The sequence below is a fragment of the Felis catus genome, chromosome D2 (assembly GCF_018350175.1).
Source record: "Felis catus isolate Fca126 chromosome D2, F.catus_Fca126_mat1.0, whole genome shotgun sequence".
NCBI lineage: Eukaryota > Metazoa > Chordata > Mammalia > Carnivora > Felidae > Felis > Felis catus.
Genome location: NC_058378.1, coordinates 3,427,874 through 3,455,648, shown reverse-complemented (window position 1 = coordinate 3,455,648; position 27,775 = coordinate 3,427,874). Strand labels below are relative to the sequence as shown.

Sequence of the window (27,775 nt, the reverse complement as noted above, 5' to 3'; positions counted from 1 at the left end):
GTCTTACATTACATTCCCTGCTAGATGTTTATTCCTTTGGGGGAGGGTTATCTCCATAATCATATCCAATACAGCAACCAACATGTTGCCTAGAACACAGTAGATTTTTGGTTATTGTCTCTTGATTAAATGAACACATTCAAAATTTTGAACATTCTTACTGTTTCAAGATAAACACTTCCCAAATTGGGCCAACTATTTTCTGAGTAGCCCTAAGAATTCTTTGGAAGAGGATAGGGATCTGTGGGGGAATGAAGCTATAAAGGCACTATTTCTTCCCCCAAAACTTCAATCAGGGTATCTTCATTGCGACTTAAAAAATCTTTTTTATGATTATTTATTTTTTAGAGAGAGAGGTGCAGAGTGTGAGTGGGGGAGGAGCAGAGAGGCAGGAAGAGAGAGAGAGTCTGAAGCAAGCTCCAGGCTCTGAGCTGTCAGCATAGAGCCCGACACGGGGCTCTAACCCATGAATCATGAGATCATAACCTAAGCCAAAGTCAGACGCTTCACCGACTGAGCCACCCAGGTGCCCCATCCATTGTAATGAATTTTATGGGTGAAGTCAGAAAATAACAGGAAAAATAAACACCTAATACGTCAGATGTCTGTGGTGAAGGCCATCTTCCTGGCTGGTGGACAACTGCCTTCTCACTGTGTCCAAATGTGGCAGAGAGAGAGAGAGAAACCTCTGGTCGTTTCTTCCTTTTCTTATAAAAGCACTTAACATAAGAGGGGCTCATCATCTAAACCTAGTCACTTTCCAAGGGGCCCTAACTCCAGTACAACCGCATTAACACTTAGCACTTTAGTGTATAAATTTTGGGAGGACACAGTTTGGGCCACAGCACATTACTCTCAATTTACACTGAAGCTGAGTGCATGCCCCTAATAGTGATTATCTACAACTTCTGTCTACATTTCTTCTTTTACTAATATTACCTTTGGATTAGTAAATTTGCTTTACGAAGATTTTATGTGAATCCTCAGTCTTTTCTATGAACTTTAATAGTCAAGTTGAATATAAATTATTTTCCAGTTATCCCTAAATTTTAACAGATGATCCTAAAAGAAACATCATTTAAATATTAGTTACTAAAGAAAGATTACATATACAATTTGATAAAATTTCCTTTCCTTTACATTGATAACTTATTGATAATGCTATTATACATGCTTTTGTTCCAATTACTCACACTGTCAATGAGTATATGAATTGGCTGGGTATTTTATTTGCTTGTAAATTATTATACATATCCAAAATGTCCATCATATTATAAAGAGCAATGAGAATTGAGAATATTTATGAGTGAATCCCATGCAAACAGCTCTTTTTTTTCTAAAAGGTGAGGCACTGAGAAGATAATAGTCAGGGAACTGATTTTAATTTGACCTTCTCTTACAACTGTAGCCGTGGTCTGCCTTTTTATTTAATAAAAAATGTAACTTTATATTTCATTCACATTAACACATGGTTTTCTCTTTTTTTTTAATTTATTTTTGCGATTTATTTTTGCGAGACAGAGAGAGATGGAGTGTGAGGGGGTTAGGGGCAGAGAGAGAGGGAGACACAGAATCTGAAGCAGGTTCCGGGCTCTGAGCTGTCAGCACAGAGCCCGACGTGGGGCTTGAACCCAAGGACCGCGAGATCATGACCTGAGCCAAAGTTGTACGTTTAACCGACTGAGCCACCCAGGTGCCCCAATACATGGTTTTCTTACATATAAATACCAGATATTAATCAGATTCCCTTCTCCCCACCACAAATACTGCATGATTTTCCATGAGCACAAGATTTTATTTTTAGTCAGGTACTGGACTTATTAGCAAGTATTTTCTAAAGGTTCCTTTCTTTACCTATAGAATAAATATATGAAATACAGATGAATAATGATTCTCATATTCATTGTTTGCTCTTACATCATGTAAGAGTTCAACCATACATCATTTTTATATTTATAAAACTTAATTAGAGAAACTGAAGAAAACTTTAAATTCTATGTCTCTATCTCTATCTATTTGGTCTTAGAATATTATCCGGGCATTGGCTAACAGAAATAAAATCTTTTGCTCTGGCTCTGGCAGGTGCCCACCACCTAATGTGATTATCCTCCTTAGAGCCGGATTGCACTACACTTATTCCCATGGAAGAAAGAAAACCTGCTACCAGACCCCCTACCCAGGAGCAAAGAAATGTGAATCATCATTTAAATTCATGCCTGCTTATTTTCATAGCATTTAGGGCTCCAGGGACACAGAGGATATAATTTTAATTTTGTTTACAGCTGTCCACAGATATATTTTCTATTTATAGCTAACTCAGATTCAATTAGGTAGCCTATTATTTGATTAATTATATAGCTATCAAATCATTCAGGGTTCTCACTGTTTCAACAACAGTGGAAAAATATTCCTTCACCACTGTATATATGCAGCTATTTATGGTCTAAATTAATATTCTGCAATTGATATTGAAATTAAAATGTTTTCTATTAGATATGGTAACCTAATAGCAAGAAAACATTCTGAAAGTAAAGTCAATGGGAAGTTGTGAACATAAAAAAATATTTTTAAAAGGTAATCCTTTTAATTCTTAGAATATAATTTATGGATTAATGTTGAGAGAAATATTTTGTTGAATATTTTAACATGAATCCTCATATCTATGCAATTCAATTGCAGACTCCTATAAAAAAAAACTGGCAAGAAGCAATTAAAGACACACAGTATCTTTTTTTGGAAATTATGCTGACAATACTTTTGAGTACTCACTATGCATGTGACTACTTTTGAGTATTCACTGGTACAATTCCAGTTATTCATATTGCCAATGGATAACATGTGAGACAGAATATTTTACAGAAGAGGGGGGCAGTGTTTCGTTAATTGATTACATCCTAAAGGATATGATCAAGTAAACACAATATTGATACCCACAGGGAATATAACCTAAAATTAAAATAATTTGATATTACAGTAAATGAATGCAGTTTTTAAAAGTAAGATAGGTTTTCTCAAGTGGGACAGATAGATAGCATGATTTTTCTTACAATTATGCATCCTAAATTACACCAGACTCTTCTCTTGGCTAGCTTGGAGCAAATAGGAAACCTCTATATTCAAAGGAAGCAATTAATAATTTCAGTTTATATGCCACTCATAAAATCATACTAAACAGTGTAATCAAACTAGATATAAATTCACTTAATACTTTTAAATTTCCATAAAGTGATAACAAAAGTGTTCTTGAAAGTCATTTTTGAGAATATTGACCAGGAAGGGGACAAATTTAATATATAAGAGAAAATATCTTGGCTAACGAATTGATCATCAGACTGTGTTGTTAGTGAGTTTAACAAAAAAGTTCACAGGTTAATCAAACTATTTCACACTGACCATATTCCATGATCCAAATGTAAGACACTTAAAAACTCGTAAGAGAGAGCCAGATAATGTCATATTTGTTAACTCAAATAGACCCTTGTATATAACTGCAGTTCAATGAAAAATTCCAATGGAAATCATGTTATAGTTAGAACAGAATGACAGTGCAAATGCCACACAAAAATAAGGAAGAATCTATTGAATAAAGCAAAAAGTGAAATTGTATAGGAAATACACAAAGTAAAGAGAGATAATGTTGAAGTAGAAATAAATGAAAGAGAAAAATAAAATAGTATAGTAAATTTAAAAAACGTGGCTCTCTAAAAACACAAATTAAATAGACATGCATGTAGCCAAATTGATTATTAAGAAAAAAGAAAAAGGACAGAAAGATAGAGAGCAGGATGTAAAACAGTGGATACAAAGAGGGTCATTAGTCTAGGTGTAGCAGAGATTAAAAACAAAAGGCATAAGAATACTTTATCAACCTACTTTTGAAGAGATAAAAGATACTTTTTTTTTACAAAAAAATAATTGAATAAACATGACTCAGGAGGATTTTAAAAGAAAAAAAATAACATACATATTTCATCAACCGAATGAATGAATGATTCAGTAGTTAGCGAGCTAGCTAGTCAACAAATGGTGTTCCAAAAGAAGAGGCACAGATAGTTTGACAGGAGAACATAAACCACATTTCATGCAAGAACCCTCAGATTTAACTGCTTGCAATTTTAGGATAGATCAGCTACAATCCGACTCAGAGCTTCATGCTGGCCATTTCCTCTGAAACAACTTTTCTCTTCCTTCTCTACTATCTGTTCCAATGTCCCATTCTCAATGAAGACTGACAAGACCACCCATGTAGTGTTCTATTATTTCCCTCAATTTTTCCCAAACCCCCTCAGGCTACCAGAACCGAGAACAGGGTCTGGGACATAATAAGAAGCAAACACTATATTCTGAATATGAGCATACATACCCATGATTCTAAACCTAAAGTAGACCGTAAAACAAATTATAAGTCAATTTCACTTCAGTTCTTAAGTACAAAATGTCAAGTAAGGCATTAGAAACCCAGTGAAATACTCTGTGTGTGTGTGTGTGTGTGTGTGTGTGTGTGTGTGTGTGTGTGTGTGTAGAAAATCAGCACAAAGACATTAAAATTTTTTTTAATGTTTTATTTATTTTTGAGAGAGAGAGAGCAAGAGAGAGCGAGCATGAGCAAGCAGGAGAGGGGCAGAGAGAGAGGGAGACACAGAATCTGAAGCAGGCTCTAGGCTCTGAACTGTCAGCACAGAGCCAAGTGCAGGGCTCCAACTCAAAAGCTGTGAGATCATGACCTGAGCCGAAGTCAGACGCTTAACTGACTGAGCCACCTAGGCGCCCCACAAGCACATACTTTTTATCCTCAGAGTGAGGCGTGTGTTAATATTCCACAGTCTATTAATGCATTTCATCATCTTCACAGGAAGGGACTGAACCCCTAAACTGTCTCAATAAATGAGGAAAATCTTTCAAACATTTATTACTCATTCATGATAAAAATTATTAACAAATTAGAAATAAATGGAGCTTTCATAATTGCCTGTAAAGTACATATTTATAAAACTGGGGTGCTTGGGTGGCTCAGTTAGTTAAGTGTCTGACTCTTGATTTCAGTTCAGGTCATGATCCCAGGGTCATGGAATTGAGCCTCACATTGGGCTCTGCACTGAGCTTAGAGCCTGCTTAAGATTCTCTCTCTCTACCTCTACATTTCTCCCCTGCTCACACACTCTCTCTCTCTAATAAATAAAACAAATAACAAAAATAAAGTATTTGTAAAACCTATAGTATATATGTCATCTTAAAAATTAAATCCTAGAGACACTTCCTTTAAAATAACAAGAAGGCAAAGATGACTAGCAACATGGTTTTTCAACAAAACAGTATAGTTTCAAGAGTGCAAATCATATAAAGAAGTAAAAGACATCTGCACCAAAAAGAAAATATAAAATGACATTATTTGTAGGCAATCAAGTTGTCTACATAGAGATTACAAGAGAAGCTACAAATGATTATGGTCAGACAGACATCAACAAGTTGGATAAAAACGTCCTGTGAAATGCACAAGGTGACATCGGCAGGATGGCACAGTAGGAGATACTGGCCTTCATTCCTCACACAAACAACTGTTAGATAGCTATCCATGAGCAAAAATAACTCTGGGGAGTTCAAGGGTCCAGTAAGAAGCCTCCAGCAACACAGTGAAGCAAAACCCAGAGCATAAACCCAAGAGTGTGGGTGGGGAAACAGGTTTAGTTGAGACGTCAGTGGCAGAAAGAACAAAGATGAAGGGGGGGTTGTCAGTACCAGCTATATGGTGGGTACCATCTTGGTCCCAGTGCTCTACACTGACAGCCTTTGCTGCTGAGGACCTCAACAGCTGCACCAACGGCCATGGTCTGACTCCTCATGGTGTTCTGAAGCATGAACTTAGTGGCCTGCTCGGCAGAGGACAACAGCTTTTGCCACTGAGGTAATCAATAGCCAACGCTGTTGAAGATCCCTGGAAAAGGAGTCACTGCTGCCCTTCCCTCAGAAGGAGCTGCTGTGGCACTGCCTGGAGATCAGGGCTGCCTGCCTCCACTGTCCTGTGCATGCCCCAGGCCACAGAGTTGTGTTTATTTCACATGGGCCTTCACTGCAGATCCCGACCCTGTGGTCCCTATGAACAAAGCATGTGCTCTGGACCTCAACTCTACAGCCAGTCTGTGGTGCAAGACAATTCAAGAAAATAAACCATGACCAAAGAACACCAAAAATTATTCTTGGAAGAATTTTCAAAAAACTGATCTCAAAGAAATACAGCTGATATCAAGAGTCAGATGCTTAAGTGCCTGAGCCACCCAAGCACCCCAATGTAAAAACCTAAAAGACAGTACATACACAAAAAAATAAGGAGAAAGGAATCAAAGCATAACATTATGGAAAATCATCAAATAACACACAAAAAGATAGAAATAAAGAAACAAAGGAACTACAAAGCAGCTAAAAACAATGAACAATATGGCAATAATAAAATCCTTACCTATAAATAATTATATTAAAAGTAAATGGACTAAATTTTCCAATTGAAAAACATAGAGTGCCTGAATGGATTAAAACAAAACAAAACAAACAAAGAAATAAGATCCAACTATATAAGTCTACAGCAGACTTGCGTCAGCTTTATGGACACACATGGGCCAAAAGTGAAGAGGCAGAAAAAGATGTACCATACACATGGAAACTAAAGAAAGCGGGGTTAAGCTACACTTATATCAGACTCAATAGGCTTTAAGTCAAAAAGGTAACAAGAAACAAAGGTCATTACATAATGATAAAGTGATCAATTCATCAAGAGAATGTAACTATTATAAATACATATGTACTCAATATTGGAACACTTAAATATATTAAGCAAATACTAACAGATCTGAAGGTGGAGACAGACAACAATACATTAATAGCATGAAATTTCAGTACTCTACTCTCAACAATGGATATATCATCCAGAGAGAAAATCAATATAAGTTATTGGGCTTGAATGACATTTTGGACTAAATGGATGTCACAGACATATACTGACCATTCCATCCACCTGCAGCAGAATACACGTTCTTCTCAACTTCCACACTTATGGAATACTCTCCAGGACATATTGTATGTTAGGTCATAAAACAAGTCTCAGTAAATTTAAGAAGACTTGAACTCATAACTGTATCTTTTCTGATTGTTGATAAAACTCAGCATCCATTGATGGTAAAAACTGAAACGCATTTGGTATGGAAGACATGTACCTTAACATAATAACAGCCACGTCTGACAAGCCCATAGCTAACATCATAATTGGCAGTGAATAAATTATAAAATTTTTCCTTCAAGATCAGGGCAAAAGAAAGATGTTCATTCTTGCTCCTAGTTTTCAACATAGCATTAAAAATCCTAACCAGAGCTATTAGTCTCGATAAAGGAATAAAAAATATTTAAATCATAAAGGAAAAAGTAAAACCTGTCTCTACTTACAGATGACATGATCTTATATGTAGAAAATCCTAGAGACTCCACCAAAAGACAGAACTAATAAATAAATTCAGTAAAGTTGCAGAATACAAAATCAACATACAAAAATCAACTGCATCCCTATACTTTAACAACCAACTATCTGAAAGAGATTGAATAAAACAATCCTATTTACAATGGCATCAAAAAGAATAAGATATTTAGGTTAGGTTTAACCAAGGAGGTGACAGACATCTATACTGAGAACTATAAAACAACAGTGAAAGAAGTTGAAGAAGACAGAAACAGATGGAAAGATATCCTGTGTTCTTGGATTGGAAAAAATAACATTGTTAAAATATTCATACTACCTGTAGCCATCTATATATTCACGCAATCCCTATCCAAATTCGAATGTCACTTTTCACAGAGATAGAAAAAAATAATTTCTAAAATTCTTAGGGAACTACAAAAGACCCTAAAAAGCCAAAGCAATCTTGAGAACAAAGGAAACAGAGTCATTGCACTTCCTGATTCTAAACTATTTTACAAAACTGTAGTAATGAGAACAGAATGGGGTTAGTACAAAACAGACGTTAGACTAACGGAACAGAAGAAAACCCCCTAATAAGCCCACATGTACACAGTCAATTAATCCTCAACAAGGGAACCCTGGAACATACACTGGGGAGAGGGCAGTCTCGTCAATTAGTGGTGTTGGTAAAACCAGACAGCCACATGCAAAAGAATGAAACTAGGAGCACCTGGCATAGTCGGTTAAAAGTGTCCAACTTTGGCTCAGGTCATGATCTCGCAGTTCATGGGTTCGAGTCTTGCGATGGGCACTGTGCTGACGGCTTGGGGCCTGGAGCTGGCCTCAGATTCTGTGTCTCCCTGTCTCTCCTCCCTTCCCCCGCTCATGTTCTGTCTGTCTGTCTGTCTGTCTCTCTCTCTCTCTCTCTCTCTCTCTCTCTCTCAAAAATAAATAAACATTTAAAAAATTAAGAAAAGGGGCACCTGGGTGGCTCAGTCGGTTAAGCGTCCGACTTCAGCTCAGGTGACGATCTCGCGGTCCGTGAGTTCGAGCCCCGCGTCGGGCTCTGGGCTGATGGCTCAGATCCTGGAGCCTGTTTCGGATTCTGTGTCTCCCTCTCTCTCTGCCCCTCCCCTGTTCATGCTCTGGCTCTCTCTGTCCCAAAAATAAATAAACATTAAAAAAAATTTTTTTTAAATAATAAAAAAAAATAAAAAATTAAGAAAAAAAAGAATGAAACTGGACTATTTTCTTACATCCCTCACAAAATGAACTCAAATGCAGTAAAACTTAAATGTCAGATCTGAAACTATAAAACTCCTAGAGGAAAACATGGCAGGTAAACCCCTCACAAGAGTCTTCATGATGGATTTTGGATATGACAACAAAGTCAAATATAGATTAGTGGGACTATGCCAAACCAAAAGTCTGCACAACAAAGGAAAACATCAGCAAAATGAAAAGGCAACCAACCTACTGAATGGGACAAAACAATTCCAAATCATATATCTGAGAAGAGATTAATATCTAAAATATACAATGAAATGTTATAATTCAACAGCAAAAAAAAATTTGATTAAAAAATGAACAAAAAGGGGCGCCTGGGTGGCGCAGTCGGTTAAGCGTCCGACTTCAGCCAGGTCACGATCTCGCGGTCTGTGAGTTCGAGCCCCGCGTCAGGCTCTGGGCTGATGGCTCAGAGCCTGGAGCCTATTTCCGATTCTGTGTCTCCCTCTCTCTCTGCCCCTCCCCCGTTCATGCTCTGTTTCTCTCTGTCCCAAAGATAAATAAACGTTGAAAAAAAAATGAACAAAAAGATATAGAAATGTCATCAGCTACATGAAAAGTTGCTCAGTATCACGAATCAGACAAATGCTAACCAAAACCACAATGAGATATCATCTCACATATGTGAGGATGGCTATTATCTAAAAGACACGAAACAGTAAATGTTTGTGAGTATACAGAGAAAAGGGCACCTTTGTGTACGGTTGTAGGAAAGTAAACTGGTACAGATACTATGGATAACTGTATGGAATCCCTTAAAAAATTAAAAATAGAATTACTTTATGTTCCGGTAATCCCACTTCTGGGTATGTATCCAAAGGAAGTGAAATCAGGATCTCAAAGAGATCTCTGGACTTCCATATTCACAATAACCGAGATATAGAAATGGGTCTAAGTGCCTGTCATGTGTGTTGACAGAGGAGTAGAAAAAGAAAAGGTAAGACAGATGGAGTGTGCATATATACAATATACTTTTTCAGCTTTAAAAAATAAGGAAATGCTGCCATTTGTGAAATTTCACAGCTGAGATGTGAGGACAGTATGTTAAGTGAAGTAAGCCAGACAGAGAAAGAGAGAGACGCATGGGATCACTTACATGTGGACGCAAAAAATGAAACAAAACAAAACCTCCTAGAAACAGTTAATAGATAGTGAGGCCCAAGGCTGGGGAGGTGGAGGGCATAGGGGAGCGTCGTCCTACAGAACAAGCTCTCTGTTATCATAAATACATTCTGAGGACCTAATGTATAGCATGGAGATTTTAGTTAATAATATTTTCCTGTATTCTTGAATTTGCTAAGAGAGTAGGTAGTAAGGATTCTTACCACTCTCTCAAAGGTAAGTGTGTGAGGCAATAGACGTGTTAATTAACTTGATTCTGGTAAACATTTCACTATATATTCACTGGTAATAATCAGTGGTAATATCACTGGTAATAATATATACATATATATAATTATGTCCACTTGAAACATACACATATACACAATTTTATTTGTCAATTATACCTCAATAAAACAAATTTTTAAAGATTAAAAACTAAGTGCACATACATGGTACTCAGTATGTGGCTGAAGTGTTTCATAAATGTTAACTCATTTAATGTTCCCTGAGACCCTATGGGGTAAATGGCACATTATTTCTTTCAGGAAACTGAAACACAGAGAGAAATTGAGTTGCATAAGGTTCAAGTTAGCAAGTGGTCCAAGTGGGATTCAGATACAACAGTCTTGGTCTAGCGTACAAACTCACATCCATGGTGATATGCTGTGTCTCTAGGTATCATGAATACGCTTCATGCAGTAAACAAGAGGATATAAGCACATGTAAATTAGTGCACGGATGGGGCATGTTCCCTCGTAAAGAATCATTTTCCCTCAAATTAATGTTAAAATGTGGTCATTGTAATACTAAATCTTAAGAATTCCTCAGGCTTATCCTAAAAATTAACATGGATTAAAAACCCAAGTGTTTGGAAGAAGAATAACAGCCAGGGTGTCTCACATGCTGGATGTGACACAGCATTAAGAAAAGGCCAGTGAAAGTTTTTGAAAGCTCCGAAACAGACAGAACCATGTGAGGAAACTCGTGTTATGATAGAAATGGCAAATAGATCAGAAAGGGAATGAGAAAATATTAAGTAGTTGAGACAACTGACTATGTGGAAAGAGTAAAGGCAGACAGACCATTACTTCACATGGCATACGAAAATAAACTCCCGATGGACTTAAAATAAAACCATAACCAAAAAGTAAAACTTTAAGGTGTGTATGAAATAATGTAGGGATCTTTAGGGTAGATGAATAAAGAACACCTGTTAAGACAGAAAAAAGTAAAAGCCTTAAGAACAAAACACCTGCTACTTTTGATGATGTCAAATTTAAAACTTCCTTACATGAAATAACGTCAAAGTGAAAAGGAAGCAGAAAGAGGTGGTAAGAGATGCTACTATATGTAACTAGCAAACGTTATTATTCACTTTTTTATTTAAAATGTTTTTAAGTTTATTTATTTATTTTTGAGAGAGACAGAGAGAGCATGAGTGGGGGAAGGGCAGAGAGAGAAAGAGAGGGATACAGAGAATCCCAAGCAGGCTCCTAGCTGCCAGCACAGCTGGTTGAACTCATGAAACCGTGAGATCATGACCAGACCTGAAACCAAGAGTCAGACACTTAACTGACTGAGCCACCCAGGTGCCCCGACTAGCAAAGATTTTGTGTCCAGATTGCAAAAGGGAGTTTATGAAAGTGTTCAACTGCCAGACTATCAGAGCAATACGAATTAAGATGCCAATACAATACAGTTTATTTCCATCATGTCAGCAATAATTAAAAATCCTGAGTACCAGATGCTAGTGATAGTGTCAGTAAATAGACAGCAAACAGGACACTAACTGACGGCATGTAACACGTCTGAAGTTGTACATGCTCTCTAAGAAATTCCACAACTAAGTGTCTACCTTAGAAAAACTCTTGCACAACAGAATCTACAGAAGAATGTATATCGCAACATTTCTCGATGCAGTGGAAGATTAGAAAAGCTTTAAATGATCCCGAATAAAGGACAAAAGATTGCAAACTCTTCCTACAGTGGAAAACCATAAGCCGATAAGCTGCAAAAACATAAGGCTGAGTAAAGAGAACAAGTTTCAGGAGACGTGTTAACTATATCTTCTATACCAACTAACAAAATAAATATCACTATATTTTTGTGTTTCTGTGGACAAACAGTAGAAGTATAAATCTGTGAAGGAAAACTTCACTCCCACTTCAAGATCCTTCTTCTCTCTCATCACTGAAAGTAAAAACAGGACTGGGTAGAGAGGGTGATGGCTCCATGTGTTGCTATGATTATTCTCTTAAAGTTAAAATCATGTGAGTCACAAGTTTAAGATCTGGTTGGCACTGAGCAGAGTTGTTTGTTTGTTTGTTTTTTTCCTTCCTGCTGTGGAAAGCGTGGAAGCACAGAGGGGCCCTCTCTCCCCTCCCAGGTGTTCAGTGAGCACAACGCAGAGAAATGCTTCCTGCCTCCTCTGTGACTGGATGCAGCAGGAGTAAAATGAGGCTTGTTTTCAGCCAGTGAGATTTACAAGCTTTCTTTGCACAGTAGAACCTCACATATCCTGACTGATATTCTAATTCCCACCACACATCCCCAAATAGGTGGCATTGCCTGAGTGGTCATTCGGTCAGGGACAAAGGAACTGTTACTGAGGCTGGAAGTATGATGGCCCATGTCCTGCAGCAGCCAAATATTTGGTGAGACTTTCAACGGCAGGAATGGCAGGCAGTTAAAATTCCTAATAAACTCGACGTTCCAGGGGTAGGATTGCCAGATCTAGCGAATAAACATGCAGCAGATGCAGTCAAGTGTGAATTTCAGATAAACAGCAAATAGCATTTAGTGGATGCCCCATGCAATCAATATTATACTGAATAATTGTGCATGGTTATACTAAAGGAAAAAAAAATGTTGTTTATCCGAAATTCACATTTAAGTGGGAGTCCCATATTTCACCCAGCAACTTAAGGGGGAGATTTATAAAATCGAACCATAGCAGTATCTTTGGTAGTGTTAAATTTATTCGACAAGATTCCATGATGGACTATACATCAGAAAGGAAGCAGGCAAAACACTAGTCATTTGAAAAAAAACAAAAAAACAAAAAACATGAGGTTTCTCTAATGAGATGGGAGACCACTGAAAAATTTTGAACTGAGGTGTGACATAGTTGATTTCGGTTTTGCAGGATCACACTGGTGCCTGTTTGAAAATAAAACGGAGGCAGTGTGGCAGACAGGGAGCCCAGAGACAAGGCTACTGGGATACTGCAGGGGAGAATATGGGTTTGGACGTGGGTAGGTCAGCTTTGGAGGTGGGGCTGCACAGATTTCAGAAAAACAACTGTAGAGGGAGGGGAATATAGAGGAACCCAAGATAACACCAAAGTTTATGGCTTGAAGAATTGGAAAGGCAGAATGTCTGTTATCTCAGACTGAGCAAACTGTAGACTCCTTGAATTTGAGATGCTCATTAGATATCTAGCTGGAATATCAAATAGAGAGTTGGGTATATAGGTTTGGGGTTCAGGGGAGAGATTCGAACTAAAGACAGAAACATGAGTATTGTTAACATATAGACGATAAGGTACTCAGATGGTAATAAGGATAAAATGACCTAAAAATAATGAAATAAAAACTACTAATAAAGAACTTGTTATGGGTGAATCTTTGATTTGAATGTTTTATATATTACACCATTTTAGCTCTACAACAACCCTATAATATTGGTTCTATTATTATTACATTATATAAAATATCATATTAGAAATTGGGACTTAGCCTATATTCATCCTGAATCTCTAGCAATTGTGACCTGTCTGATCTCTGAAATAATTTTTAGTGATTGCTTAGTCAGTGAACCCTGCAGTGATCCCTCGTACTGCAAAATTCTCTCACATGTTGTAATTCTCTCATTATTCGTGAACCTCTAATAACACCGTGTAGAAAATTTAGGCTTGAATAATCCATATTGTGGTGACTGTTTAAAGAGTCTCTTTTATAGAAAGGGATAAATTAGCTCTTCTCCCCTCATACTTCACTGTCAACATGATGGTACATTAGCAGCCCAAGAGATTATGGTCCTTGGAGATTAGGGGCAGGGGGAAAGTAAAATGGAGTAATTTGACTTAAGTAAGACCTGTAATTGAGACATCATGATCCTGGGGATCTCTGAAGAGATGCTGGGTGACAGGGAGTTGAGACACTTTGTCTCCTACAGCACTATATTTTGGGTGTGATTCCATACCTACATATGGCTGACGACACAGGTGACACCCTGACTTCATACATTTTAGAGTGAATGGAGGTACCTGGGTGGCTTAGTGGGTTAAGCGACTGACTCTTGGTTTCGACTCAGATCATGATCTCATAGTTTTGGGTTCAGTCCCCATGTTAGGCTCTGTACTGAGTGTGGAGCCTGCTTAGGACTCTCTCTCTCTCTTTCTAAAATAAACAAATAAACTTTAAAAAAATGGAGTGAATTAACTTCCATCTATGTTCATTTTCTCATGTCATTGTACTTGCCCAGAATGTTCCCAGATCTCTTTCCTACTTTAAAAAATTTCCACTAAATTCTTAGTTTGAGACCTATTTCAACCTACCTCATCCATAGTTTCCTGCACTTGCTTGTTATATCTCTAGAATTATATCTTTATGTGTTATACACACCGTAGGACACAATTTAGACCTTGGCTGTAAACCTCCTGCTCAGATATATTCCTATTATTTCTCTGCTGAGTGTTAGAAGATGGCAAGATGAACAAAAATAAAAAAATTAATATTCATATGAATGTTTATATTCAAATATTAACTAAATGACAAATATAAGCATAAATAATAAATAAATGGATGTTAAAAATAGTTGGATGTGCTAAGCTGGGAAGATTTTTTTGTGGGCAAAATATTAGGATTTCAGCTTTAAATTCCGTAACATAGAAGCATATTCTGTTGGTAAAGTCATTCCTTACTTGCCTAACAAAATTAAGAAGTATATATTGATATGAAGATGACTCCAACTTCTAAACATGTTCTTAAAAAGATTTATTTCAAATTATGTCAAGTCCCCCAATAGAGCAAATATATAGCTTTATGGTATGTTAATAATTAAATACCTTTGGAAACTCACAACTTCAAAAAAAAAAGGGGGGGGCTCCATTTGTGGGAGGGCTCTAGAGAGGAGAAGGGTATTGATTGGTATCAGTTTTAGATAGCAAGAAAACTCTTTTACTACTTTAAGTCAACGTTTTAGTAATTTGCTGCCCCAATATGGTAGAAGATATGGCACACTGTTATTATTGCGAGATATAATTTATTTGTTAAAGAAGGTGTGATACTGACTGCCTTCTCAAATCTCACTCACTTTCCCATTACAGTTAGCAGTAGTTTCTTTTAATTATCGCTGCCCTTCTTAGAGCAGTCTCAAATATATAAAAATTAATTACCTGGAACTCACATCTTTATAATTTTAACCTTTTTATGCATCACTTGTTTATAGTGACATTTATTTAAACACAGTTATCAGGTGACTGCATATGGTAGACATCTGATTTATCAAAGCGGGGTGGGGGAGAAAAAAGAAATGCAGGACATTAAGCTTTCTATGGTGCTTTGAGTCTTTTCTAGAAATTATTAGCTCATCAAACTTGTTTTGACACAGCTGGAAGACATATCCCATTAAAACGGTATTAATGTAAGATCACTGTTGTCATTAAGCCATCACCTCACCTATTTATGGTGAAAATGTGTTCAAAGTTCCCATTCCCCTACCTTTTAATTACGATAAGGAACTCTGCAGATTACAGAGAGCCATATTCAAAATAATAAAATCAAGGTCATCGAGAAGGTCACAGGATTAATATAACCCTCTACTTGATCTCCTTCTAAATACCTTTGCATTTTAGGAATGAATGAAGATCACCAATTCATGCGGTTACTATATGATGGTTAGAAATCAATTAGCCACATTTCTAGCTTTTCTTTACCTGTACAGCAGCTCAGTGTAATAAAAGACCTTTTCTAAACTGTGTCTCTAACCACAACTGGGCACCTCTATCCTTAGGGAGTTATCGAGTCTCTGCTCCACACACCCTTCTCTCCCTCATTCCTACTGCCTTCACCGACTTGTGATTTCTCACCCACCATCCCAACTCTTGACCCCCGATGTTTCAATCTTGTTTCTTTTATTACTAAATGTTAGAAAGAGTGACCTATGATAATGGTTTCATCCACTCCACTTCTGGTGGTTTACGTCTCAACCTGTTGTCTTCGTGCGGAAATTTTTACTCTCAGTGGCCATATATTATCTTCACATGGATGGGTTCTTTCTTCCTACATTCCTTTTTAACTTCTCATCTGTTTGTACCCTATAAAGTACTCAGCCCTATTGATCATTCCCTGTCCCCCTCCCTCAAAGGATTGTCATCATCTGTTTTTGTAGACGCTCCTGCTGGAAGGGGATCTTTCATATTGACACCTTAAATCCAGTCCTTGTCCTGTGTCTCAATTTTTGCTGGCCGATAGATGTAACAAAAATAAAAGTAATCATGGCAGGTGTTGTAATTATTTTGTTTATAAAAATACAAGGTATTGCTTAACTGAATCGTAATACAACCCAAAAAGTTAAGTAAACTATTTAAAAATATTTTTAAATGCCTTTGCTTAAAACAAGGTTAGTTGCTTTCTAACCTTAAAAAAAAATGTATGTTTATAAACCATGGGCTGCCTCATGCAAATTTTTACCTTGCCAATATGGCAAGCTTCCCAAAATATAATTATATGAAGGAACACGGCCTTGTTTTCAATAAGATAAAGAAGTTTTGAACCTACCTACACAGATTGCTCTCAATTTGGAGAGCATGGGCTAAATTTCTTATATTAGCAACAACTTTGTAACATTTTTAAACAAATTAGCTACAACATCTACTTTCATATTTTCCCCAGTGGAAAAAATACAGAAATAAAAATGCCAGAAAAACCCACAATTAAAGAACACCACCTCCAATCATGACTAAAAGTGTATGAAAGCATAAAAGAAAATGTTTATAAATAAGGCAACAACTCTATTTGCTTCCGAAACTTAATTCATGCTCTTCATTTTGGGCAAAACTTAATTAAATAAAAACATAAGTATTGATTCTATTACTATCCTCCGTTCAACATCTGAAACACTATTTTAAAGTAAAATTATCTTGGGAATATTCTCTGAGAATGAACTCCATGTGGTCAATAACAACGTAAGTCATAACTGAATGTATTCAGTTTGCACAATGGAGCCGAATCCGCCTATAGGAGAAGTTGACCTTTTGTTTTACAATTTATTTTATAATATTCCTCAGTGTAGCATTTTTAAATCCTATTTAGCTGTAACAGGTGCCAAGGTAACTGCATGCCAGGAAGGATAATTTTAGCACTATCATCTATAAAAAAGATTAATAAATCTAGAAGAAAGGTACTCTATAATTAAACTGTAACTCTTACCCATGCCAACACAGCATAACTATTATGTAATTGCAGATAACTATCAAGCCCTTAAGTTAAAGTAATATTGCAGGCATTAAATAAAATATCTAGTAACTCATCAAAAATATTCTCTTGTCAAGGTAATAAAAGCAATAAGATCTGCCTGTGTCCATCAAAATAGACTATCATTCACTTACCTAAATGTGTTAAAATCAGAGTCTTCAATAACAGTTTAATTTCCGGAGCCAACGGTAACATTCGACTTGCTGGGCCAGCTCAGTGCTCTTTGATCTGCTACTGAAAACCTTTGTTAGAACTTCAGGATAACTCTTCTATCTGTTTCTTTTACCAATGATATAAATTATAACCAGTCATTGATTCCAAGGCCAGTGGTTCTCAGCATCACCGAGACCTGCAGATTCTCCCGCTTCACCTCAATCCTACTGAATCAGAAACTCTAAGGGTAACGCCAACAATCACTGTTTCCTTAGGCTCTCCGAGTCATTCCAATGCATGTTAAATTTTAAAAATCACTGGAAAATTCAAGTAATGAAGATTCTGGTGAAAATAAATACTTTACTATGCGTGTGGCGAGTTCTGCATTTTTTGGACACTACTAAAAATGAGGTTGGAAGTCTGAATTAACTCTTTACCAAAGACAGATTCAAATGATTACATTGTAGATGAAAGTATTGAAAGACTTGAAATATTTTAATAAGTTGCATCATGTTTAAGTTTATGATTTTATGGGTAACCAATGGTCAGTGGGGGGGGGGAGAACAATGCAAATGAGGATTTTCATGTGAGGGTGTGAAGAAAAAAAGTCATGATCAATATATTGAAAGACAGATGAAAGGATAGATCCACTGGATAAAGTTAGAAGAGGCAGACTTCCCAAAGGGAAAAATGCAGCAAAAGAAGTGTAGTGTGTGGGGGTGGGGGGTGGGGTAGAGTTGGCTCAGTCAGTGGAGCATGTGACTCTTGATCTCAGGGTCATGAGTTCGAGCCCCACATTGGGCATAGAGATTAGTAAAAATAAAACCAAATCTTAAAAAGAGAAAGTTTAGACTTTCCCATTAGAACCTGTGTGAAGGGCTCCCAAAATATAGGGATGCTACACATAGCCAGCAGAGGATGATGGAGTAGAAAACCTGGGGTAATGGTTATGCAGTATTTTGGAAGGTTGCAACTTTATTCCATCACTGTCTGAGGACATTTCAGTCAAGGTGGACTATTTGCAGTGTCCTGTTTGTTGAGGAGAATTTGGAGTATATCTAATTCCTGTTTCACCTTTATCTTTTTACTTTTATACCTCCTCTTATAATGCTTAGGAAATACAATTAACCTGAACTCCTAGCCCTTCTTGTAATTTAACCACACTTACATTGAAATTTAAAAAAAAAATTTAAATTCATTTTTGAGAAACAGAGACAGACCATGAGCGGGGGAGGGGAGAGAGAGCACAGGAGACACAGACTCCGAAGCAGGCTCCAGGCTCTGAGCTGTCAGCACAGAGCCCGACATGGGGCTAGAACCTGTGAACTGTGAGATCACGACCTGAGCTGAGGTCAGCCACTTAACTGACTGAGCCACCCAGGTGCCCCAACCATACTTACTATTTAAATCAGGCAGTTTCCTGTAAGACTGTGTGGAAACTACAGGTATGGGCACTCATATGAAAATGAGGTGAGTGTAGGTCAGAGGAGGCTCAGAGGTCAAGTCTCATGAGAACGCTGAGATCTTAAGATTATTCTCAGAAATGGTTATACACGTTGTTATTTCTCAGTAACTGCAATAAAGACAAATAATTATTTCTTCGTATGTTCATTATAATAATGAAGAATATTGACTAAAAGAAGAAATGAAAAATACTAACAAAAAACTACATACTGCAATATTGTATCAAAAGCAAAACTAAGAGCTTCCGTTTTCAGTGAAATGAAATAGATTAGGACATGCACCTCCCTGGATGCCCCCAGGAGAACTGGGGAAATGCCTGGATTAAGTAAAGAAATGCTGAAATTAAAACTATAATAAAGGGTTTCTCATGATCTTTGGTAAAATGGATTCAAATGAAACAGAGAATAAGGCCAGTAAATCAAAGCTTTAGAGGGAAATGCCTGTAGGTATGTGTGTCTGTGTGTGAATGCCTGTCAAATCATTTTTCCTCTTAAATTAGAGAAAAAAATAAAAATATTATTTTAAAGAAGCTACCCCTTATTTTAATTACATTTATGAACATCAGAGTCTGGCTCTTCAAGTTTTTCAGAAGGGTATCCACACTCAAGCCCTTATTCTTACAACTAGGTATTTCATGGCACATCTTAGGATTCAGCCCCAGTGTGCTGTGGACATACTAACAAAGTGATACTCTAAGGAGCTAAGCAGGATAGAAAAAAATAACTCAAGGAATCCACTGCCCTGTCCCACAGGTATCTCTATGATACCCAGCTTATTTAGCCTTCATAAAAGCCCACACTAACTTGAAGGTTCAACTGTTCACGGGAAAAGCAAAACTGAGTTTCCAGACGTGGTCCCTCCCTGGGGTCAGCTGCCTCTGGGGCACTCACAGAGCGGACACTGCGGTGGAGATGGCCACCAGTACAAGATGATGCACAGTTACAGCATGTTCAAAGCCTCATCCCGCCAGAACGCTCGTGATACCCAGCATCATCTAAACCCCTTTGCCTTGAAAGGGAAAGCAGACAGTTAATCAGGTGTAGAGTGTCCAAGAGATCCAGTTTTCTGGATCTCTACCATCTCAATATCTTAGTCTAACCAATAGGCTCGAGGCAAAGGACAAATAAAGCAAACAACACAGAGCATTCGTCAAAATCTTACAAATAAGACAGGTTCCTCTGTTGCTTACAAAGTTTTTGTTGGAAACAAAGTGCTCTCGACAAATGTTACTCAAAATTTAAACAGCAAATATTGTTCAATGAATATTTCTTGGGAACATACTACTTGCTGGGCCCTGTTCTCCCCATTTGGAATTCATTTGAGAAGGGAACCATCTGTAAAGAATATATCTCTTAGCTCCTAGGCCCATGTTCCGCCCCCCCCCCAAGAGTCAGGGTTTAGATGCTAGCAAAGATAATTTATGGTAGCCTTTCAAAATACTGTCTTTCAATGGCACCTGTAGATCCATCAAACAGTGATGGGATAAACACAATAAAAATTTGAATAGCTTAACTATTTTATAGTAGAAAGCTGTGCTGTCAGTCCTCTGGAATATATGACTATTCTTGGTATGAGAGGGGGTAAAAGGGATTTTAGAGGTGAACTTCTATCATTCTATTTTCTCATTCTCTTTCTGTATGGTTCGTAAACTGTTGGTTTTCCTTCTATCTTCTTTCAGAACATAGCTAAGGTGGAGAAGAACACGATAGTGTGAGGCTTGATGCAGACTGACATGTTACACATTAAATATTTCATTTGATTTGTGCCTCAGATCTCTAACACTTCCAAACCTTTTGTTGTTGTTCTTAAGCATAGCACATTTTCAAAATTTGATTATACTTTTGGTAAAATTTACTGAATCTCAAAACTTGTCTTCAAGTTTTAATGAGCTATAAAACCATCTATGCATTAACTACAATTGTCCCCAAAGCGTGTCCTCGCCATCTGAAAACAATTTTGCTTCCCTCTAGCTATGTATCAGGATTTTTTACGACATGTACCAATTCTACTGTTTTGTTTATGTGCTTGCTCTGTGGAACATGAGAATATATTAGAAGTACTGAAGTTCCACACAGTGCTGTTCATTTCTTTTTCTACAAAGCTGAATTCCAATATTTAAACTTACTTTGTTAATTTGGTGAGCCTGGATCCCTTCTAGTTGACTAGTGATCTTTCCCTCCTTAGGGGTCTTCAGTAGTCAGGAATCCAATTTAACCTATGGGTGTCTATTTAACTTCTTTTAGACAAAATTCATTTTTCCTATGTTGCTTATTATGAGACTAGTCATCACATGATGCTTCAAGGACTGGGGATGAAAAGAGATGTTTACAGGTCTTTCTGCTGTTTTTGTATTCACGCCATTCTGACAAGATTAATACCACTAATTTGCATGACATTACTTTCATTAACAGATATTAGTTCAGTCTGAATCTAAACACCACATGGATAGAAACTCAGATTCAATTCTATTTAAGATAATTAAAGTTCTCTCCACATTCATAGTTGGAGTAGACATACATACCATCTGTTCTGGCTAAAGATGGACTCTGGACACTGGATAAAATGTCTACGATTAAAAATTGTCCTGAGAATTCATCCCTCTGGATGTTTCTTCACATAATGGGGGTGAGAGCTGGAAACAGAACTATTGTTCATGTTATGCATTTTTGAATAGTTCATGATGATGATGATGATGATGATGATGATGATGATGATGCTGGTGATATGTGCTTGAGAAAAAGAGAGAGAGAAAGACTCCTTTTCTCAAACGTATAGAAGTTGAAGAACATTCCATTATTGTAGAGCATAAGAGTTGCTGACAGAAGCTCTAATAACAAATAGAAGGGTTGGAACTGACTGACTAACCTATCCTAAACTTCTCCAGGAAAATCTGAACACTGTTATTGTACGTATTAAACTTATTCAAGCAAAACTCATCAAGATGGTCAAAGATAGAATTCCACTAATTAGAGGTGTAATCACCAAGACTCACCCTGAATAATTGATGGTTTCAGGACATGACCAAGCACACACTTGGCATAATTCAAAGATGCTCACTTGAAAACAACACACACACACCCTCTGTTATGCTAGTCATCCAAGAATTACACACCAAATCTTTAATTAGCCCATTGGATCTTAGCATTTCTAGATCACTTGTATTATTCTGACACAATTTAAAATATAAATTCCTAACTGTAACTTCTTTTATTAGTGATGATGGCATTGTGGTTTGACTTATCACTTCAAGATGCACATTGCAACACATTCAGATACAATGATGTGATATCAGAGATGTGCTTCAAACAACAGGGGAGAGAAGGGTGAGAGGAGACAAAGATGAACCGAGAATGCCCGTGAGTTGATAACTGAGTAATGACTTCATGGCGGTTCATGTTACTACTCTGTTTGTGTATACATTTGCACTTTTCTGTATTAACAAATACAGATTCTTAGATCCCATCCTGGACATACTGAATACAAGTTCCCTAAGGTGGAAGCCTTGAAGGCCTAGGTCAGCTTTGGGGGTTGATCATGCATGTTAACAAACTCATCGCATGAGTCCTACGATCCAGGTAAAATGCTAATTGCACTCAGAATATGAGTCTTCTGTCATTCATTTGTACAAAATAAACTAACTCAAGTATTTCTTTTGGGACCAACATAAACACAGCCTACTGTCTCTGAATGATTTCCTCGGGAACAGATTCAGATGGGTTTGTATGTAGATGATTTATAGGGGAATAAACCTGTAAGGGAGTGGATGGAGGAAGCCATATTGACAAGAGGTAGGAGTTGAAACGTATTACCATCCAGGCAGATACGACAAACCAGAGATCTCAAGGGAATACTTTCCAAAGGGTTCACGCATTCAGGCCAGATGACTGGGTATTTGCACCTTGCCCAGTCTCACTGACAAGGCACTGGACGAGGTGCTCCAGGAATGGGGCACGAGATTGTGTGAAGCGGCTCTCTTTGAACAAAGGACAGTTCCTCCAGAGGAACTCAGCATTTTCCACAGCATTTGTGGCCCTGGGGGAGGGGCAGTGGGGAAGGGGGATTTCAGTAGTTCCATCCTGAAGAGGACACCCAGGGGATGCTCCATGGTAATCTGATGTATCTAAAAGGACTGAATATTTTCACGGGAATTTTTTTTTTTCCTGATCTTTCTTCATTTTTTCTTATATACCCTTTTAACTCAACACAGGAATGCTGCAATGGACACTATACTAACCACATTGTGGTTTTGGTGGTCTTTTTAGCGCCCAAATTAAGTATTACTCTTCAGCTAAAATATAAAAACGATGTCTTTGAATGTCCTCATATATCAATGCAACACACTGCTTGTCTTAGCGATAGGACTACCTTTAACTGCTCAGATGGTGACAATTGGCAGTTTGACCTTACAAGTAATTATTTTTGTGGTTTGTTTCAAGATGATATTTACTGGTTCAGATACATGATCCCTGATTCCTGCTTGTCCACTTCCATGAAGTGTGGTACTGTGTTACTTCAAGACCGCCAACACCAGGTCTGTAACTTGTGTGGGATCCTTCGCTATTAAGTATGGTTGTCTCTAGAGGAAATGCAGCATGTATCAAGCACGGATGATGTGTACTTCTATTGTATTACTTTAGAGTCTTAGTTTTAATGATTCCTGTGTGGTGATCAGATAGTTTATATAACACACCTAACATTTAGTAGGCATTTAACTTGTTGGCTCTTACTGGAACCTCAGGCCACAATTTGGGACACTATTAAAAAATTACTCCACTTAGAAAAAAAAACAAAAAAGCAAAGTAAACGTTTCCACCCTGTTTAAATGTAATCAACTTCCATAGAAGTAATAAGAAAAAAAAGAAAAAAACACCTTGAATGATGAATTTGTGTTATCTTCTATGTAGTGTTTCCATGGTGAGCGTCAAGGCTTCAGACAGAAGCTGCTTTAAGAAACAATACAACCCTTGACTCAGAGTTGCGTCCACCAACCAGCAGGTGCACAGTGTGGCATCTGGGCAACTACCACTCACAGCCCTTCTTCTGGGGAACTCACTGCTATTCCTCCAATATGAGTCCCTCTCTACGTTTTCTTGACCCAAAGAAAATCACCTCTATATGTGTCTACACCACACACACACACAGCCTTTTTCTGTTCTAGAAGGTTTCTCTAAAAACCATTAATAACATTGTTTCTAAGGGAAACTTTCCCACGTTCCAAACAAATAACTTTAAACCAATGTTGGAAGCACAATTATCTTGAAAGCAGATAATTCCCTTTGTTCTCTTTTGTCCCTAAATTCCTCTGCAGATTTCTTCACATAGTAACAATGCATTTCTCTTTCCCAGTGAAAACAACGAGAACTCAAAATGTAGAGTATCATAGCTGAAAGTCACATCACACATGCTTTATACAACTAAACATAATTTATAAGGGCACAATGTGAGTTATCAATCTGGTACGTACTCTCTTTAAACAATATGTGGTATAAAATTGCTTCCGAACACAGAAAATATTTATAACTTAAGTGTACCAACCGAAAAGTTCCTTATTTATGACACTTCATATCAAAGCAACCAGACTGAGAAATAAGCATTCCGAGGAGGAAATAATGTTTAAAATAACTCTTGAACACAATGCACGCATGCCATGCTGATGAATGCAAACACTTTTATATGACCCTCAAATCAAATTAAAGAGACACTTCTTGGCAAAGACATACTTAAATCATTCCACATTTCCTCCTTTTTCTCTCATGTGAAAATGTCACCTTAAGAATAATTTTTTCAGGAATGAGCGGGGTTTTTTTGGTTTTATTTTTTTATTCCAAGGATCTTCAGATAAGTTGTCTGCCAAGATTTTACTGATAGGGGATTTCAAGTTCTTTGGGCATTTATTAAAACTCTTTGACATTATCAGTGAAAATGTCTGCAGTACCTATAATAATTATTCTTTCATTATCTTGACATTCAGTGTTTGTTTTCAATTTCATTAAGATGAAAACAGCTATCCCGTGTATTATTTACTAACCTGGACCGCTGTCTCACCTTAAATCACCAACATTGCCACAAAACAGCTGTGAGCTTCAACAAACTCTCACTGAAAACCCAACAGAGCTCTTATGAATTTTATTCACCTTTCTCTAACGACGGAAAACACACAAAACCCTCCTATTAATCCATATGAATGTGCTGTTTAGAGAAAATCCATAGTGGGGAGGGATGTCAGGAAAGGTCCCTTTGAGGACATGCTGCTTTGGCCGCAAGCTGGATTTGATGGATGAGAATGTGCCAAGCACTGGAGGGTCTGAGAGAAGTGTTTTATAATGGCGTGAACAGCAAAGGCTGGACGGGAGAGGAAACTCAGAAGTCCCAAGGAACAGGATAAGAGAGCCAGTAGAATGACAAATAGGTGGGGTTAAATCACGGGTGGCCTCGGAAGCCATATTCCACCACTGGGATTGTATTCCCACCAGAATAAGAAGCCACGGGAGTATTTGAAGCACAAAGGTGACTTGAGCTGATTGATGCTTTTCAACGACTGCCCTGACTGCCAGGTGAAGGATGGGCTGGAGGAGGCAGAAGTGGGAGGGGGAACGGGAGGTGGCAATGGCCTCTAGGAGATGTCCTCCGAAGGTCGTGAAGGCACCATGATCTAATGCCACCTGGGGATGAAATAAATCGGGGGGGGGTGCCTATGGTCCATTTATTTCCCTTCTTTGAGTACCTCTGTGGACAATGTTGGTAAATAAATTGCAAATCAGAGGGATTACTAGTAGGCTGCCTACAAATCAAACTGCTTTAGGGCTTTTACAGCAGAGAAATAATATGCTTCCCGAAAAAGCTCTACCAAGAAGCCAGCTCCACATACTTGAGATTTCTATTTTTATTTTTTTAAATGTTTATTTATTTATTTTAGGGGAGCGAGCAAGCGAGAGAATGAATGAATGAATATGCATGGGGGAGAGGCAGAGAAAGAAAGAGACCGAATCCTAAGTAGGTTCTGCTCTCAGCTTAGAGCCTGATGCGGGGGTCAAACTCAAGAACCGTAAGATCATGACCTGAGCCAAAATCAAGACTCAGATGCTCAATAGACTGAGCCACCCAGGTGTCCCTTGAGGTATCTAAAAAAATAAAGCCATACGTGAACACTCTTATAGGCTGCATTTATCACTTTTCTTGGTATTATTTACTTAATTATTTTGTGGTGACCTGGGTTGAACTGCCTGTTTTATTACTGTCTTATGGCCACACATACACCTCAAGACAGTTAAAACTATTGAAATGCATGACCATGTCCTTCATTATTCATTTTTATCAAGAGGAACTAAACAAAGGGATATGTGACATAAAGTTGATTTTGCTCGTAAGAAAACATATCAGATAAAAATATATTTGTTACAGAATAACTTTTTTTAAAAGTAGGCTCCGTGCCCAGCGTGGAGCCCAACACAGGGCTTGAACTGGCAACCATGAGATCAAGATCTGAGCTGAGATCAAGAGTCTGATACTTAACCAACAACTGAGTCACTCAGATGCCTTGGAGAATAACTTTTATGTAGGTGTTTTTTAAACTTTTTTTTTCAAGTAATACTGTACATAAAATTCCAAACATAAAACAGATAAATTTAGATGCATTCGCCTAAAGACATAGTAAGCAGCTATTATTTTTCTGCAGTTATTTCTAAAGTAAGATATATCTTCAAGAAAATGAAAATTTCAATTTACTCCAAAAAGTAAATATTTGCTGAGTATCCTACATTTGAGGCACTGTTCCAGGAGTCTGGGATAAGAGAGCAAAGAGGATAGGTAAGATCCTGTTCATGGTGTATGCAGACTTCCAAGTAACCAGACAGACACTAATCCACAAAGCAAATAAATGTACAAAACATTTCCACACAGCACACAGATCTGCAGAAAATAAAACGAGGTCATATATTACCAAATCCATGGAAAGGCGAGATAACTTTACATTGTGTGGTCCTGGAGGGCTTCTCTAAGGAGGTAACATTTGAGCTGAAACCAAATAACTAAAAGACCAAACACAGGAAAATATCAGCAGAGAAGACTCCAGAAAGAGGCAGATGAGGGTCCATGCTCTCACCTGAAAGAGTGTGACATGATAAAGGACAGAGAGAGGGCCTGGAGGCAGGGAGAAGAGAGGTCAGTGTCTGTGTATTTGAGCTGCTGTAACAAAGTATGCACCACAGACTAGATGGCTCATAAAAAGGCATTTCTCACGATTCTGGAGGCCGGGGACCCAAGAACAAGGCATCTGCCTGATCAGGGTCTGGTGAGGGCCCACTTCCTGGTCCACAGATGGCCACCTTCTCCCTGTGTCCTCCATCCTGAGTGGAAGGAGTGGTCTCTTGTATAAGGGACTACTCACATCCTTGGGGACTCTGCCCTCTTGACCCAGGAACCTCCCAAAAGCCCCACCTCTGACTACCATCGCATTGGTGATTAGGTTCCCTCCTGGGAATTCTGGGGACACAAGCATTTAGTCTACACAGTCAGTCATAAAGGACTGGCAGGCCACATAAAGTTTTATCAGAAGACACTTAGATACAATCATTTAATGAGAGGCTATCATAGTGTCGAGGCAGGCTCAAAGTGACATGATCTGATGTCTTTATTCCGAATAGATTTTAGGCAGACCTGACAGCCAAGTGCAGCAGGGCTCTAGGCAAGAATTTGTGATGGCTTGATTACATATTTGCCTTACATTTATTTGGGCTTTCAGCTATTCAGGATCTATTACTCCTTTCTTAAGAATATCTGCTTTACGTCCGACTTCAGCCAGGTCACGATCTCGCGGTCCGGGAGTTCGAGCCCCGCGTCGGGCTCTGGG

General features: G+C 37.9%; 1 protein-coding gene across 7 annotated transcripts in view; it reads right to left on the bottom strand.

Moving 5' to 3' along the window:
* The window catches only part of PCDH15 (protocadherin related 15), a 1,549,353-nt gene that overhangs the window by 417,847 nt on the left and 1,103,731 nt on the right, over window positions 1-27,775 (bottom strand). The gene's annotated exons all lie outside the window — the stretch shown is intronic.